We start from the raw sequence: 15,449 nt of genomic DNA on the forward strand, positions 1-15,449 counted from the left end.
CAAACGAACAAATGAAAATAAGGAAATAAAAAAGAAACAGAGTTTAACAAAAAGGAAAACAAGGTAAACGAAAGAAGAAAAAGAAGAGATCCTAAGACTAAGGTTTGTCAGTGCGTCGCAGAAGTTCCATCATCATTTGCTTCATCTCAATCAGCATGGATTCATGAGTGTCAAGACGTTGTTCCATGATGTCGAGTCTGGATGAGCTTGTCTGAGTAGAGCTGGAAGGAACGTTCTGAGCAGCTTGAGGTTCTGGAATGGAAGCAGAAGCAGCAGGAGTAAACATAACTGGTGCAAGTCGCTCTGCCTCAGCCTCAGCTTCAAGACGCTCTGCCTCAAGTCTGGCTTGTTCAGCCTGAGCTGCTGCTTGACGTGCAGCTTCTTCTTCTTGTTCTTTCTTTCTCTTGGCTTCTTCAATAGCTTCAAGAAGCTTAGTTCTCTGTTCTAGTTCGTGAAGAGCCACCCTCCTAGCAAGCCTTTGCTTTGCAGCCTCAATGCTCTGACTGCCCTCTGTATGCAGGAGCTGCATCATAATTGGAACTTGAGCCACTAGCGAAGTGCTCAGATTGGTCCACTCATCAGCCACATGGTCAGCATTCTCACTGAGATCAGTCTGACCGTGCACATTGCGGAGCCTCAAAGAGGCTTCATGATAGAAAATATTGATGCACTCAGAGAGAGATGTGGGTTGAAGGTGAGTATAGGGAATTATGGAGAGGTTGGGTTCAGGAGAGGCTGGGTGATTGCTGCTATGGGCTTCAGAGGCACCTTGTGGAGAACCAATGTGAAACATGGGAGCATTGGGTTCAGAGGTTCCAAGGTGTGGGTCTGAAGTTTCAACCAGAGGGTGAGGTGATCTAACGAGGATTGGTTAGACACTGATTGTTCAGGTTCAGGGTCTGGTTGAATGGGCTCTTGTTGGTCAGGGACAGGATGAGCTTGTTGAACTAAGGGGTCTGCCTCTTGGATAGGATTGGCCAAGATAGGTTCATCTGGGTCAACTAGACGTTCAGGTCTAGGGCCAGGATATCTCCTAGGGCTTGGACAGGTAAGGTAATACGCTTCCAAGGCAGATATCTTTTCTTTTCTAACCTCCATGAATTTTCTAATTGATTCAGAGGTATTGGAGGGAGGAGAGTCAATGACATTGGTTGGGAAGGATACAGGTGTGAAGGCTGATGAAGAGTCTGTATCCGTGGTTCTGACAGCAGGACGTGCTGATGCTCTGGGAGCAGGGTGATCAGACGTTCTGGGTTGTGGTTCTGTTTGGTTGGGTTCGGGTTGGTCTTGGATGATGGGTTCAGAAGGTAATGGGTCGTATGGAATGGTAAGGAGAGAGGTTGGATCTTCTGACCTAGAGGTTTGGGTCTGAAGCAAATTCCAGAGAGGTGCTTCAGTAGGAGAAGGTTGAAAGAAGGAAGATCTTGGGGAATGTGGTGGACTGGTGGTTTGTGCGGCTGGCTGGGATTCAGGAATAGGAGTGAGGGGATTTGAGGAGTGTTGAAGTAAGGCAGAAATAGGAAGTGCATCAAATAAATTCAAATCATCATCAGAAGCAAGTGCAGGCTTACTTGTATGTGCTGATGATCGAGTCACTCTGGCAGGAGGTTCAGTCCTTCTGACCACTGCAGCAGCTGGTTCCACCCGAGTGGGCTTCACCACGATTCTGACCTTCTTCTGCTTCTTCTTTGGAGGACCATCCTCACTATCATCACCATCATCATCAGCAGGCTTGCTCTTCGGCTTCTTGACTAGAGGGACATCAGATTCCTCTGAGGATTCTTCCAGAACCATCTTCCTCTTGGTTTTCTTCTTGGGAGGAGAAGGAAACTCTGGTGCTGGTGGAAGTCTGCTGACAAAATCATCAAGGTCAATCTCGAATCCTTGAGCCCTGAGGTCTTCAACATAGCATCTGATGGCGTCAGGATGGTCTGCTTGAGTCCACAGAGGGTAGTTATTCAGAGGCATTCTTCTTCCTCTGATCTCAGAAGATGTGTCTTCATGAGCAGGAGCAATCTTCTTCTGGATTAAGCCCATTTTCTTCAGAGAGTTGGCAGTGAAGACATCACTGACAATGGTGCTCAAGTCCTCTGTGCAACCAGCATTGATCAAATCTTGCACCAAGTTGCTTTCAATGAGAAAGTCTGAGAGCAGTCTCCCAAAAGGGATATATTTGATTGCAGACTTGATGGAGGCGGTGGTGCGAGACTTCCGGATGCATTCCTTCAAATAGGAGAACAGGAAGTAGGGAAGGCAGATCTTCTCCTTGTCTTGAATGAAAAACAGCATCGCCTTCTGGTTAAAGTGATGTAATCTGGAGAACTACCCTTCGGTCTCTGATTGATGCAGTTGAGCAGGATCTTGTGCCAGATTCTCAGTTTGGGGTGAAGGTCCATCACCTTGTAACTCGTCTTGCCCGGTTTGAAGGTGGTGTACAGGGCCTTGTTGACGATGTCCTTGGTGCTGGGTTTCAGCTTGGATTCCGTCAGTTGGAACCGATACCCATAAGCAGTTTCTGCTCCTAGCAGATTCACGAATGACTTCTCAGTGATGATGATCTTCCTGCCAAGAATGTGAGAGACCACCTGAGTGTCATCGCAGTCTGCGTGCTTCCAGAATTCCTTTACCAATTTCTCATACACCGGTCCTCGAAGTCGATTGAAGTAGTTTCCCCAACCTTGAGCTTGGACTTCAGGACGAAGATCAAACCCATTTGCAGCCAAGTTGTCGAGGTTGAATCTCCATTCTGCCAGGACTTGGAGTTCCTCAGGAGGAAATATACAGTGAACGGCACAGCCCCGTTCTGCAATAGGAACAACCTGCTCTTGAGCTTGAACTTGTTCTTGTGCCGGGTTCTCAGAGCCTCGTTGACCCGTTGCCAAACCGACTACCATGTGAGGGAACTGAGGTGCATCTGCAGTAGATCTTCTGGTTTGTCTCACCATTTTGAAGAGGTTGAAGGTTTGAGGTAGAAGATGAAGTTTGAAGGATGAAGAGAGATCGAGAGAGAAATCAAGAAGGAGGCGGTTTTGAAAAGCAGAGAGAGCGAGAGGTGAAAACCGGAAGTGAGAGAGAACGTGTGTGTATAGTGGGTTTTATCAAATAACCGTTGTTGATTCAAAAAGCACTTTAAGATCAACGGTTGAAAATTAAAGATAGATAGTAACAGTAAAATACACAATCACACATAGGAGATAAGCATATCTACACGCAATCATAACAGACTGTCACACGGGCACAAGGAACTATGCATCAGAAATTCTGACGCACGTGTTGTTGTCTCAGCTTCAGAGTCAGTACCAGTGGGCACACACACTCTGATTGAGTTACCTTCTGGACTAGACATCTTCTGATCAAGAAGTATCATAGTCAGAGGTTCTGATCCATCTTCACTCTGGACAAAAGTCCATGTTTAGATTTTTTCAGAATAAAATTAAATCTATCTTCAGCTAAGGGCTTTGTAAAGATATCTGCCCATTGATGGTCAGTATCAACAAACTTCAGAAGAAGTACGCCCTTCTGTGCATAATCTCTAATAAAATGATACTTTACCTCAATGTGCTTTGCCCTTGAATGCAAGATAGGATTCTTACTCAATGAGATTGCAGCAGTGTTATCACAATAGATTGGGATATTGCTCTCAAGGATCTGATAATCCTCCAGCTGATGTTTCATCCAGAGCATCTGAGTGCTGCATATTGCTGCTGAGATATATTCTGCCTCTGCAGTTGATAGTGCAATGGTTGATTGCCTCTTGCTTGCCCATGAGACTAGATTGCTTCCCAGAAATTGACAATTTCCAGAAGTACTTTTTCTCTCTGTTCTATCTCCAGCATAATCAGCATCACAATAACCTGAAAGCTTATACTCTGATGTTTTCTTATACATCAAGCCAAGGTTAGTGGTGCCTTTCAAATACCTTAGGATCCTCTTAACAGCAGTTAAGTGGGTTTCCCTTGGATCTGATTGGAAACGAGCACATAAGTGAACACTAAATAATATGTCTGGCCTAGATGCAGTTAAGTATAGAAGTGAACCTATCATTCCACGATAGAGCTTCTGACATACTTTACCACTTTTATCTTCTTTCTCCAAAATGCATGTAGGATGCATTGGAGTCTTGGCCACTGTAGATTCCAGCATATTGAACTTCTTCAGAAGTTCTTTAGTGTACTTGCTCTGATGGATATATGTTCCTTCTGGTGTTTGATCAACTTGTATTCCCAGAAAGTACTTTAATTCTCCCATCATACTCATCTCAAATTCAGCCTGCATCATCTCAGAAAATTCTTTGCATAGATATTGATTAGCAGAACCAAATATAATATCATCAACATAAATTTGCACAATTAAGATATCATCTTTATAAGTCTTGCAAAAAAGAGTTGTATCTACTTTACCCCTTACAAACTCATTCTCCAGAAGGAATGAGCTAAGGCTCTCATACCATGCTCTGGGAGCTTGCTTCAGACCGTAGAGTGATTTCTTCAATTTGAACACATGGTCTGGTTTCTTTTCATCTTCAAAACCTGGGGGTTGATGAACATAGACTTCCTCTGAGATGTAACCATTTAGGAAGGCACTCTTTACGTCCATCTGATGTAGAACTATGTTGTGATTTACTGAGAAGGAGATCAACAGTCTAATTGCCTCCAGTCTTGCTACCGGAGCAAATGTTTCAGTGTAGTCTATTCCTTCCTGCTGGCTGTAGCCTTGAGCAACTAGCCTTGCCTTGTTTCTGACTACATCTCCTTTCTCATTTAGCTTGTTTCTGAATACCCATTTCGTTCCAATAACATGGACATTCTCAGGCTTCTTCACTAAGCTCCAAACATCGTTCTTGGAGAATTGATTCAATTCTTCTTCCATGGCCAGAATCCAATCCTTGTCCTGAAGAGCTTCATCTATGGACTTGGGTTCAATTAAGGACACCAATCCTTTCAGACTCAGCAAGGTCTCTTCAGAGGGTCTGAAGGCAGATCTGGTTCTGACTGGTTCATCTTTGTTGCCCAGAATCAATTCCTTAGGATGAGCTGCAGTGATTCTGCTCTTCTTCAGAGTTTGTGAGTTAGAGGGACCAGCTTCTTCCTCTGGTTCATCTTCCTCTGGCTCAACTTCCTCTGGAGCTTTGCCTTTGTCAGAAACATTAATGCTTAAATCTGCAAACTTTTGAACTAGCTTTGACTGGTCAGAGTCAAGCTTATCATCAAATCTAACATGAATAGATTCTTCAATAGTCTTAGCATCAGTATTATAAAATCTATAACCTTTAGATCTATCAGAATAACCAAGTAATAGACACTTAGAAGACTTAGCATCAAATTTATGCAATCTATCCTTAGTATTGAGAACATAACAAACACAGCCAAAAGGATGAAAATAAGAAATGTTGGGTTTTATGTTCTTCCACAATTCATAAGGAGTCTTATTCAGAATTGGTCTCACAGAGATTCTGTTCTGAATGTAACATGCTGTATTTACTGCCTCTGCCCAAAAGTGCTTAGCCATGCCAGTTTCTTGGAGCATGGTTCTAGCCATCTCCTGAAGAGTTCTGTTCTTCCTCTCAACAACACCATTTTGTTGAGGAGTTCTGGGACAAGAGAAATCATGTGCAATTCCATAGGAATCAAACAGACTCTCAAACTTGTCATTCTCAAACTCTCCACCATGGTCACTTCTGACACGCACAATCCTACAAGCCTTCTCGTTTTGCACTTGAGCAATGAAGGTAGAGAACACAGCATGAGACTCATCCTTGCGGGTTAGAAACTTTACCCATGTCCAGCGGCTATAGTCATCAACGATAACCATCCCATATCTCTTGCCACCTATAGACTCAGTTTTCACTGGTCCAAAAAGGTCGATATGCAGAAGTTCCAACGGCCTTGAGGTTGAGACAACATTCTTTGCCTTGAAAGGGACTTTTGTGAATTTGCCTTTCTGACATGCTTCACAAAGAGCGTCTGAAGCGAACTTCAGATTGGGTAAGCCCCTGACAAGGTTTAGCTTGCTCAGCTGAGAAATATTTCTCATACTGGCATGCCCTAACCGTCTATGCCATACCCACTGCTCTTCATTAACAGACAGAAGGCACTTCACATTCTAAGCCTCCAACTCAGATAATCTGATCTTATAAATGTTGTTCTTCCTCTTGCTGTTAAACAGAACAGAGCCATCGATCTGACTTACAGCTCGGCAGGACTTTTGATTGAATATAACATCATAACCCTTGTCAGCTAATTGACTTATAGACAATAAGTTATGTGTTAAACCGTCTACCAATAAACATTATCAATGCATGGACTACTATCTACACAAATAGTACCAGTACCAACAATTTTACCCTTTTCATTTCCTCCGAAGCCAACTTCGCCTCCAGGCTTAAGTTTCAGCTCTCGGAACATACGCTTTTCTCCCGTCATGTGACGCGAGCATCCACTGTCCAGATACCATGATTGGTGTTTCAGTGGAGCTATCAAGGATATCTGCAACATAGATGATCTTGTCCTTAGGTACCCACTTTCTAGGTCCTCTTTTGTTAGTTACCCCAGAGGTTCTGATCACCTTGGGTGTCTCAACATAATATTTTAAAGGAATATTTGCATGATATTTAGTCATAGAGAAAGATCCCTTTTTAAGAGGATGTTTAGCAACTTTAGCAGGTACAGGATCAGGCAATATGGTACCAGAGGGAACAAAGCATTCATACAAGGATTTAGCTTTAGACACAGAAGGCTCATTTCTAATTGGTTTAGAATAGCCAATGCCATGCATTCCATTTCTGCTTACGCCATAGATCATTGAAGCCATTAAGCTTCTATCTACGCTTTTAGCCAGGAATCTTTGAAAAGATTTTTCATACTTAGATTCATGCTTACTATCAGAGGCATCGCAGGCAATAACTTCTTCTAACTTAGCAATTTGATTCTTAAGCACAGAGTTAGAATTAACTAAAGCATGGTTATCATTTTTCAAATCAGATATGATTTTCTCATGTTCAGATGGAGTTTTAGAAACAGCAGATAAGTTCTTTTTCAGCTTCTTATGCTTAGACAACAAGGAGTTATACTTATCCATGATATCAGACAAAGCATGTTTCAGTTCAGAGGTAGAGAAGGAAGCAAATACCTCATTTTCATCGTCAGAGTCTGGATCTCCTTCTGATTCTGAGTCAGAGTCAACAGCTTCCTTTGACTCTGCTTCTTTGTCTTTGACAATGGCCATGAGTCCTTGGACTTCACCATCAGAGTCAACATCCTCTGACTCTGATTCATCGAATGTCACCATCAGACTCTTCTTGGTCTTGAAGTGCTTCTTTGGCTTCTTGTCTTTCTTCAACTTTGGACAATCACTTTTGTAGTGCCCAGATTCTTTGCACTCAAAGCATGTGACTTCCCTGATTGAAGACTTCTTCTGGCCTGAGGACTCATACTTGCCTTTTGCCTTTCCAGAGCCTTTGAACTTGCTCTGCCTGTGCTTCCAGATGCGGTTGAGTCTCTTGGAGATCAGAGTCAGCTCATCTTCACCAGAATCTTCTGATGCTTCTTCAGATTCTTCTTCTTCAGCTTGAAGAGCCTTTGACTTCTCAACCTTAGCCTTTTCAGATTTGGATTTCAAGGCTATGGACTTTTTCCTCAGATCTTGCATCTCTGAGCGTTTCAGCTCATGGCATTTCAAAATGCTGATGAGTTCTTCTAAACTCATATTCTCAACGTCTCTCGTGAGCTCTATTGAAGTCACCAAAGGCATCCAGCTTTCAGGAAGACACCTGATGACCCTTATGACATGATCTTTTGTTGTGTAGCTCTTGTTGAGAGGTCGTATGCCAGCTACAAGCAATTGAAATCTGGAGAACATTTCTTCAATGGACTCATTTGGCTCCATGATGAAGGATTCATACTTTTGGATCAAAGACAATGCCTTTGATTCTTTGACTTTCTTGTTTCCTTCATGAGACATCTTCAGAGAATCAAAAATGCCTTTAGCAAACTCACGATCTGTAATCTTCTGGTACTCCTCATAAGAAATAGCACTTAGAAGAATTGCTCTTGCTTTGTGATGTTGTGAGTACAGCTTCTTTTGTTCTGCAGTCATCTCTGACCTTGGGATCTTCTTGCCATCTGCATCAACTGGACGCTCATAGCCATCCACAATAATATCCCAGAGATCTGCATCGAAACCCAGAAAGAAACTTTCCAGTCTATCTTTCCAATATTCGAACCTTTGACCATCGAACATAGGAGGCTTTGCGTTGTAACCATCACTTTGAGTTTCACTGGTGGTGGCAGCCATTGTTTTTCACACCGGCCCGGATCACTGAACACTGTTAGGTGTGGTAATCAGAACTTGCGCTCTGATACCAATTGAAGGTATGAAAAACGGTAGAAAGGGGGGTTTGAATAACGTTTTCAGTACAAAACTACCACCTTAAAGATTTTGACAAATCTTTCGAGAACTTAAATGCTAAAGATAAGAGATAGAAAAGCACACAAGGATTTTATCCTGGTTCACTTGATAAATCACTCAAGCTACTCCAGTCCACCCGTTAAGGTGATTTCTTCCTTCTTAGAATGAAGGCAATCCACTAATCAGGTAAGAGTTACAACTGCACTTGAAACCTACAAGTGACTAACAATTACACTGACTTAGCTCACACTAAGATTCACTCTCTTAGTCTTCTCTAGGATCCGATCAACCTTGATCTTCTAAAGGAACTACCACTAAGATTCACTCTCTTAGTCTTCTTAAGGATACTGACCTACCCGGTCCCTTAAGGAAAATCAAACAACTGTTTGAGGTTGGTGTTTACAAAGGTTTGCTTCTAAATAAGCTGAGTGTAAACTAAATAAATTACAAGATGAAAGAAAGCTTAGAATATTTTTGAATATGTCTTGCGCGTGTGTATTGCTTCTTGCTAGTTTCTTCTAGCCGCTTCTTTCAATCTTCAGCCTCTATATATACTCCAAGGATTAGGGTTGAGCGTTGCATGGGAAATGCTACCGTTGGAGGGCAGTTCTGGAAAATCCAGCTTCTGCTGTGGCTGAGAACATTAGGTAGGTCGTCAGGAAGGTACACTTGCTTTTGTACTTGGATAGCGACTTGACCTTTTAACCTAGGAGACTTCTGATCAGAGGAATACTTCATATTGGAACTTGTGAAGCCGGTTGATCAGAGTCAGAGGGAAAGCACAGATCCTCTGACCATTGTATCTTCTGATTCTGAACTCAGAGGGAAGAACATGGCCTTCAGAGTTTCTTGCTTCTGGACTTCAGAGTTTCCACTATTCAGCTTCTGGATCTTCAGAGTCTTCTACACCATCAGAACATCTGAACCTTCAGTGTTTCTTGGTTATCAGAACTTCTTGATCTTCAGAGCTTCTAGCGACTGAGTCCACATCAGAGTTTGTATAGCTTCAGAACTTCTGAAGCTTTTCCACTGTTCATACTGAACATGGTGAATGCGAAAGCGTTGCTTGGGTCACTCTTTATACACAGTGCTTCTGATTTGTGTGAGATTGAGTTGAGGTCAGAGCCTGTAAATAGCACACTCAGAAAAACACGTTAGAGTACCACAATTGTTCATATCAAAAGGTTAACTTGTAATCATCAAAACATAGAGTTGTACTACTAGATCAAAACTTGATCTTACATATGCAAACCTTGACCATTCCCCATAAAGATTTGTTCAGGAGCAGAAGTTGGAGTAAATTGGCCACTGATATTGGACTCTGGAGTCACATGATGAGTGGCACCTGTGTCAGCTCTCCAATTCTCAGCTGTGGTAGAAGAAGAAGCTGCCATGAAAGCTTGTGGTGGCCTTTGAGAAGAAAAAGGCTTGACTGGCTGACGAGGATTGGGCCACATGGAAGGTGTAGAGCCCATATAAGGCCAAGGTTGGGCCCCATAAGCTGAAAAGGAAGGAGGCCCAAGAAGGGAAGGTGAAGAATAGTTTGGAAAACCATAGGAAGCTGTTGGAGGCCCATATTGAGGCATTGGCGGCCGATATTGTGGTGCTGGAGGCCCATAATGAGTATTAGAAGATCTGAAGGAGGAAGGAGGCCCAAATTGAGTAGCTGAAGGCCCAAACTGAGAATTGCCTTGATGTCCAGAAGACTGTTGACCGGATTGACTGCCAGCTGGAGGTGTGTAACGAAAATAGCACATTGAAGCACAATGGCCCCACTTGCTGCAGATCTAGCACTGGGTGTTCGCATAACGGCCTCGACGGTTACCACGACCACCGCCGCCGGAGTAATCCTGGCCAGTCGCCGCCGCTTGTGCCGCTGGTGGGGCAGAAGAACCACCACCGTGAGTGTAATTCACTTGTGGGACAGTCGCGGGTTGAGAAATCGGGTCGGGTTGGGGAGAAGGTTGCGAGATCGCACGAGTGAGAAGAACACTCGCAGACATCTCTGAAGCTTGGCGTTTCTTCATGCGATCGAGACGTGCTTCGAAGGAGATGATCGCCGATTCAATTTCAGCAATAGTTTGCGTACACATGCGACCAGATGCTACAGGTGTAAGAGCATTAAACTCCTCTGGCAATCCATCAAAAATTGCATCAAGGTGATCGCCACGACTCACAGGATCTCCAATAGAAGCAAGCGTATTCACAATTGTCTTCACACGTTTGAGAAAATCAGTCGCCGATTGTGTGCCTTTTGTGATGTTGCGAAGCTCCATTCGTAATTGTGCAGATCGAGCATGATTCTGTGTCTGGAAGTACTCCTGAATCGTCTTCCACACTTGCCATGACTGAAGGCAATTCAACACTTGAGGAAGAAACGAACTAGAGAGAGTAGAAAGCAACCAGGTGAACAGAGCAGAATCCTGCTTTTCCCAAAGCAAATGTGCAGGATTCACCACATCTGAAGCTCGATCATCATCACTCAGATAGCGAGAAGGTGGATCTGGATCAACCACATACTTCTGAAGGCCATGAGTGCGAATTACTCCTTCTACTTGCTGCCGCCAGGAGAAAAAGTTGGAATCATCAAGTTTGATGGTGATTCCAGGATGAAACTTGTCTTTATCTTGCGCGGAAGAAAGTGGATCAGCAATGGTTGCCATGGATCAGAAACTTGCTCGTGATACCATGTTAGAATAGTGAAAACCAGAGAGAAGAAGATAGAGAGAGAGAGAGAGAAAGAATAACAGAATTGTAACAGAATTGTATTATGATAAAAGGTGATGAGAATTGTACAAGAGTTTCCTTTATATAGGAATGAGTAGCTTAGACAGCAAGCTACCCTAACTAACTAACCATAGTAGTTAGAATACTAACTATACTAACTAACTAACCACTAGACTAACCACATACGGTTAGGCTAGATATTATCTCTAATACGGCCGTTGCGAACTGATAGAGGCGTGCGTCTCCGTTTTCTGGAGGCTTCGGTCGTTTACTGGTTTCCGTCTTATTGTTTTATAGTGGATAGACATGTTCTATTCCTTTAAATTGCACAAGTGCATGAATCTGTTTTATGCCCAAGCCTTATGGGTATATCGACTTCGAATGCGGAGTGTTATAAGAGTGAGCAAGTAGGATCCGACGGAAGGTTTGAGCTACTGCTGACGTGATGGATCGAGACTTTCTCAGGAAAGGGAACTTGGGGATAATGGAGATCTTTTGACTTGTTAGATTTTTAAAATAAATGAATGCATAAGACTTGATTTGAGAATAAATTTCACAATGAATTAACTCAAGATAGAACACTTTGAATGATAAACATAACCCCTTTTGAGGAAGACTTAGGATATGAAAATGAGTTCGAAAATGGGAAGGGCCGAAGATCCGAGGTTCAAGGAAAGATGAGGATTCGAGTTGCGAACATCGTGAAGAGATGCCGTTATGAGTAGGACAACCATTAAGTGCAGGTGCTACTCCTTGTTGTGAAGCAATTGGTCAATGGACCGACGTTTACCCAAGGGCAAAATGATAGAGACAATGAACCATAGCTAGAAACGTATCCGGGTAAGGACGAATCACTGTTTCCTAGCTTTTGCATGCGTGCATATCTTGAAAGGAGACGATAGTAAGATCCGACTCCACGTCGGTTGATTGATTGAACCCCACATTAATTATTCCTTGATTAAGGAGGCTTGTCCGTAATCATATTATTTATCCCTGGATTAAAGAGGATGGACCTTAATCCTATTATTTGCTAGTGGATTAAAGTGGTTGGACCTTAATCCTATTATTTGTCCTTTGATTAAGTGGTAGGATCTTAATTATACTATTTTGTTATTGGATTAAAGAGGATGGACCTTAATCCTATTATTTGCTAGTGGATTAAAGTGCCTGGACCTTAATCCTATTATTTGTCCTTTGATTAAGTGGTAGGATCTTAATCATACTATTTGTTATTGGATTAAAGAGGATGGACCTTAATCCTATTATTTGCTTGTGGATTAAAGTGGCTGGACCTTGTGGCGTCCCCCCTCCTTAAGTGACGACTTCACCTTACTCCATCACTTAGGAGTGAGCACTCAACGTAATTTTGGGTAGTTTTTTTTTTTTTTTTCTACTCACTATTATCCCGTCAGGTCGGGATCGCAATAGTAAAGATTACTCGAGCATTCCCTTTTCATCCCCCAGTCATTTCGACCTCCTAACCTAAGACTACGGAGAATAACGATATAAACCACACAGATCCTACACAACATGCATAGTTGGTGGGTGGATCCACCGTATAAGTCTACAAATAAAAAGACAGCACATAAAGAGGACATAGCGCCCTCAAGCACATAGTCTGGTACAAGAAATCAAAATACAGAAAGGAAACATAGATCATCATCATCATCAGAAACTCGGACCATATGACTTCATCCCCTCGGATCTTCCTCCTCCGGATCCTCCTCACTGACTCCCCCGCTGGCTGCTTGCACTAACCATGGCTCTGCTGTCGGACCCTGCTCTGACTCTCTGACTCCGGATGCCTCGCCTCTCCAAAATCTGCGACGGTAAATCCTAGCATCTCGGGAGAATCTAGGTGATCTCACTCGCTTGCGGGCCGTGACCCGAAAGCAAGACAAGTTCCTCCGGGGTGGAGGAGATCCCATAGACTCCTGGGTCTGCGGAACTCTCTGATTTGGGGATCCCTGTGGGCTCACCACGGCGACTGGTACACCTGGGATAGGCTCTCCGGTATCCGTAGGCTCGCCTGCCTGTGGGTATGGCACCTGTGGACTTCCTGGACTCTACGGACCTGGGTCGGCAAAAAGAATGAGAACACCATAGGGAGTGTCACTGGGAAACCGATATGTCATGCTCCTGGATCCCTGCACCATAAAATCGTGAGTCCCTGATAAAAGTAGTATCCGGTAACTGGGTCAACATGCCAGCCAGCACAGGACGGGAAATCAGCGTGGATCGCGAGGACTGGAGGGAAGCTCATTGTCACACCTGCTATCTGCTTTTATAAAAATAAGTGCAAGGGTGAGTCATACGCAACTTGCACAATAATACACATCAGATAAGATAAGCGTTAAAACATAAGCCAACATATCATTAAATACAAACATGTTAGTAAACACAAGTAGTAATGCAATGTGATTAATTCTTCCTTATATCTCCGTCCTTAGAATTGACTTCTCTCACTACTTCGTAGGAAATGGTAAGTTCATCGCCAACCTTTTTAATATATTTTTCTTTATCATGTGATGAGTATGTTTTAAGGGCCCGAAGCTATTGCTTCTTTATCTTCGGAAAGTCGTCTCGGGAACATGGACACTCCTTACAGTCCACTCTTTACCAGACAATGATCGCTCAGTAGCTCACAGACAGAAGTACACGACGCAACTCTTTGCCTTAAACATCATGCCAATCCCGACCTCAGGGGTCCTGCCGAGACGGACATGAGAGGTGTGCTGCCGTGTAAATCCCGGGTCAATTCATCTCTGAACATGACCACCTTTGGCGTCTTTGTATTCCCACTCTCTTAGTGGTAGTGACAGTACTTTCCTACTCCTTATTGCTCCTTAAGTGTATTTTTAAGTATCAATAATCTCCCCCTTATCCTTCCATTAAGTTTCTAATAAATTAGAAACAAGCATCTGATGCCTTACTTAGAGTAAGTACACCATAATTATTTTAGAGGTGGGATCGTTGACAAGATCAAGTAGTTTTAAGAATACAAGCGGGAGTTCTAATCCGCCGTTTAATGGTTATGTACTTTTTAAATCGCTTAGAGAAAAAGGGCTCACTTGCCTATTCTATTATCATTATTTAATTGTTTACTCTAACTATCCTAGGGTAATCGTAAGGTGTTATAGGTAGGTCGATTTCCAAAAGCAAGTATAGATAACTCATTAAATAGGGGATTATCTTTTCCCTCTTCCCACTACCTCAGATGCTTCAACGTATCGGAGACAATCCTGATACCATGCCATTTAGGCTCATAATCCTAAGTACCACTATATCCCATAGTGTACTGTCATCCCTTTCTACTGTGCATCACTTCAAGCATGAGACACAATCATAGCAATTCAGCACAACATTTCATCCAATATTCATTCTTCAAGCACCACATCCAATCATGCATCCAATAACACATAAGCAAATAATAATATGTTTTCTACCGTAATAACGTTTAACTTATGAGTTGTGTACCAAGACAAGGTCTTGTATAACCCCCCTTACCTTTAACCTTTACCAATAGAGGATCGTGTGTGTCTGAGATAGCTCCCTCTGCATCATTGATTATGCTTGTGTCAAGATAGGCTAATCGAGGCATTAAATCGTTCGTTACTATCGTTATTATTATTATTATTATTATTATTATTATTATTATTATTATTATGCCTTTTAACTATCAAACTAGCGTCATTTTAACTTAACCTTGGTCTCAACTAACTAGGGTGTGACCTATATTTTGTATGTCCACTAATCTGACCTAATTAGTTTTAAGTCACTAAATTATCCACTTAGGTTAATTACTAATTTAAAAACTACAACTTAATCATTTACCTCTATTATGCAAACTAATTTCTGTAATTCAGGTTCCCTCTGATACGATTGTCCTGCACGATGCTAAGACAAGAGGTTCGACAATCGCTTAACAATAAAACAGAACTTAACAACAAAACAATAACACTCAGAAGTTGTTCACCTAGTTCAGTGAAAACTTTCACCTACGTCTGGAGGGTTTGCACCCAAAGAAAGGAAATCCACTATCTCAAGATTCAGGAATTACAGACACTCATGAACGACTCAGTTCATAGTTCACTTCCTAATCTACCCAGTGTATTTCTACTTAGAATCCCAACCTAAGTATGAGAGCCCCTCTCACTTTCTCTCAATCACTGCCACAGTGATTGGTGAACACAATGAACAAGTAAAGTTTGAACGCAATCAAACAACACAGAACCTCTCTTTGCTTTATAGAATCAGTGAGCAAAGACAGATTCACAACTAACACAGGACGAAGCACAATAACAAATCCTAAAACT

Source organism: Lotus japonicus, chromosome 5 (assembly GCF_012489685.1).
Source record: "Lotus japonicus ecotype B-129 chromosome 5, LjGifu_v1.2".
NCBI lineage: Eukaryota > Viridiplantae > Streptophyta > Magnoliopsida > Fabales > Fabaceae > Lotus > Lotus japonicus.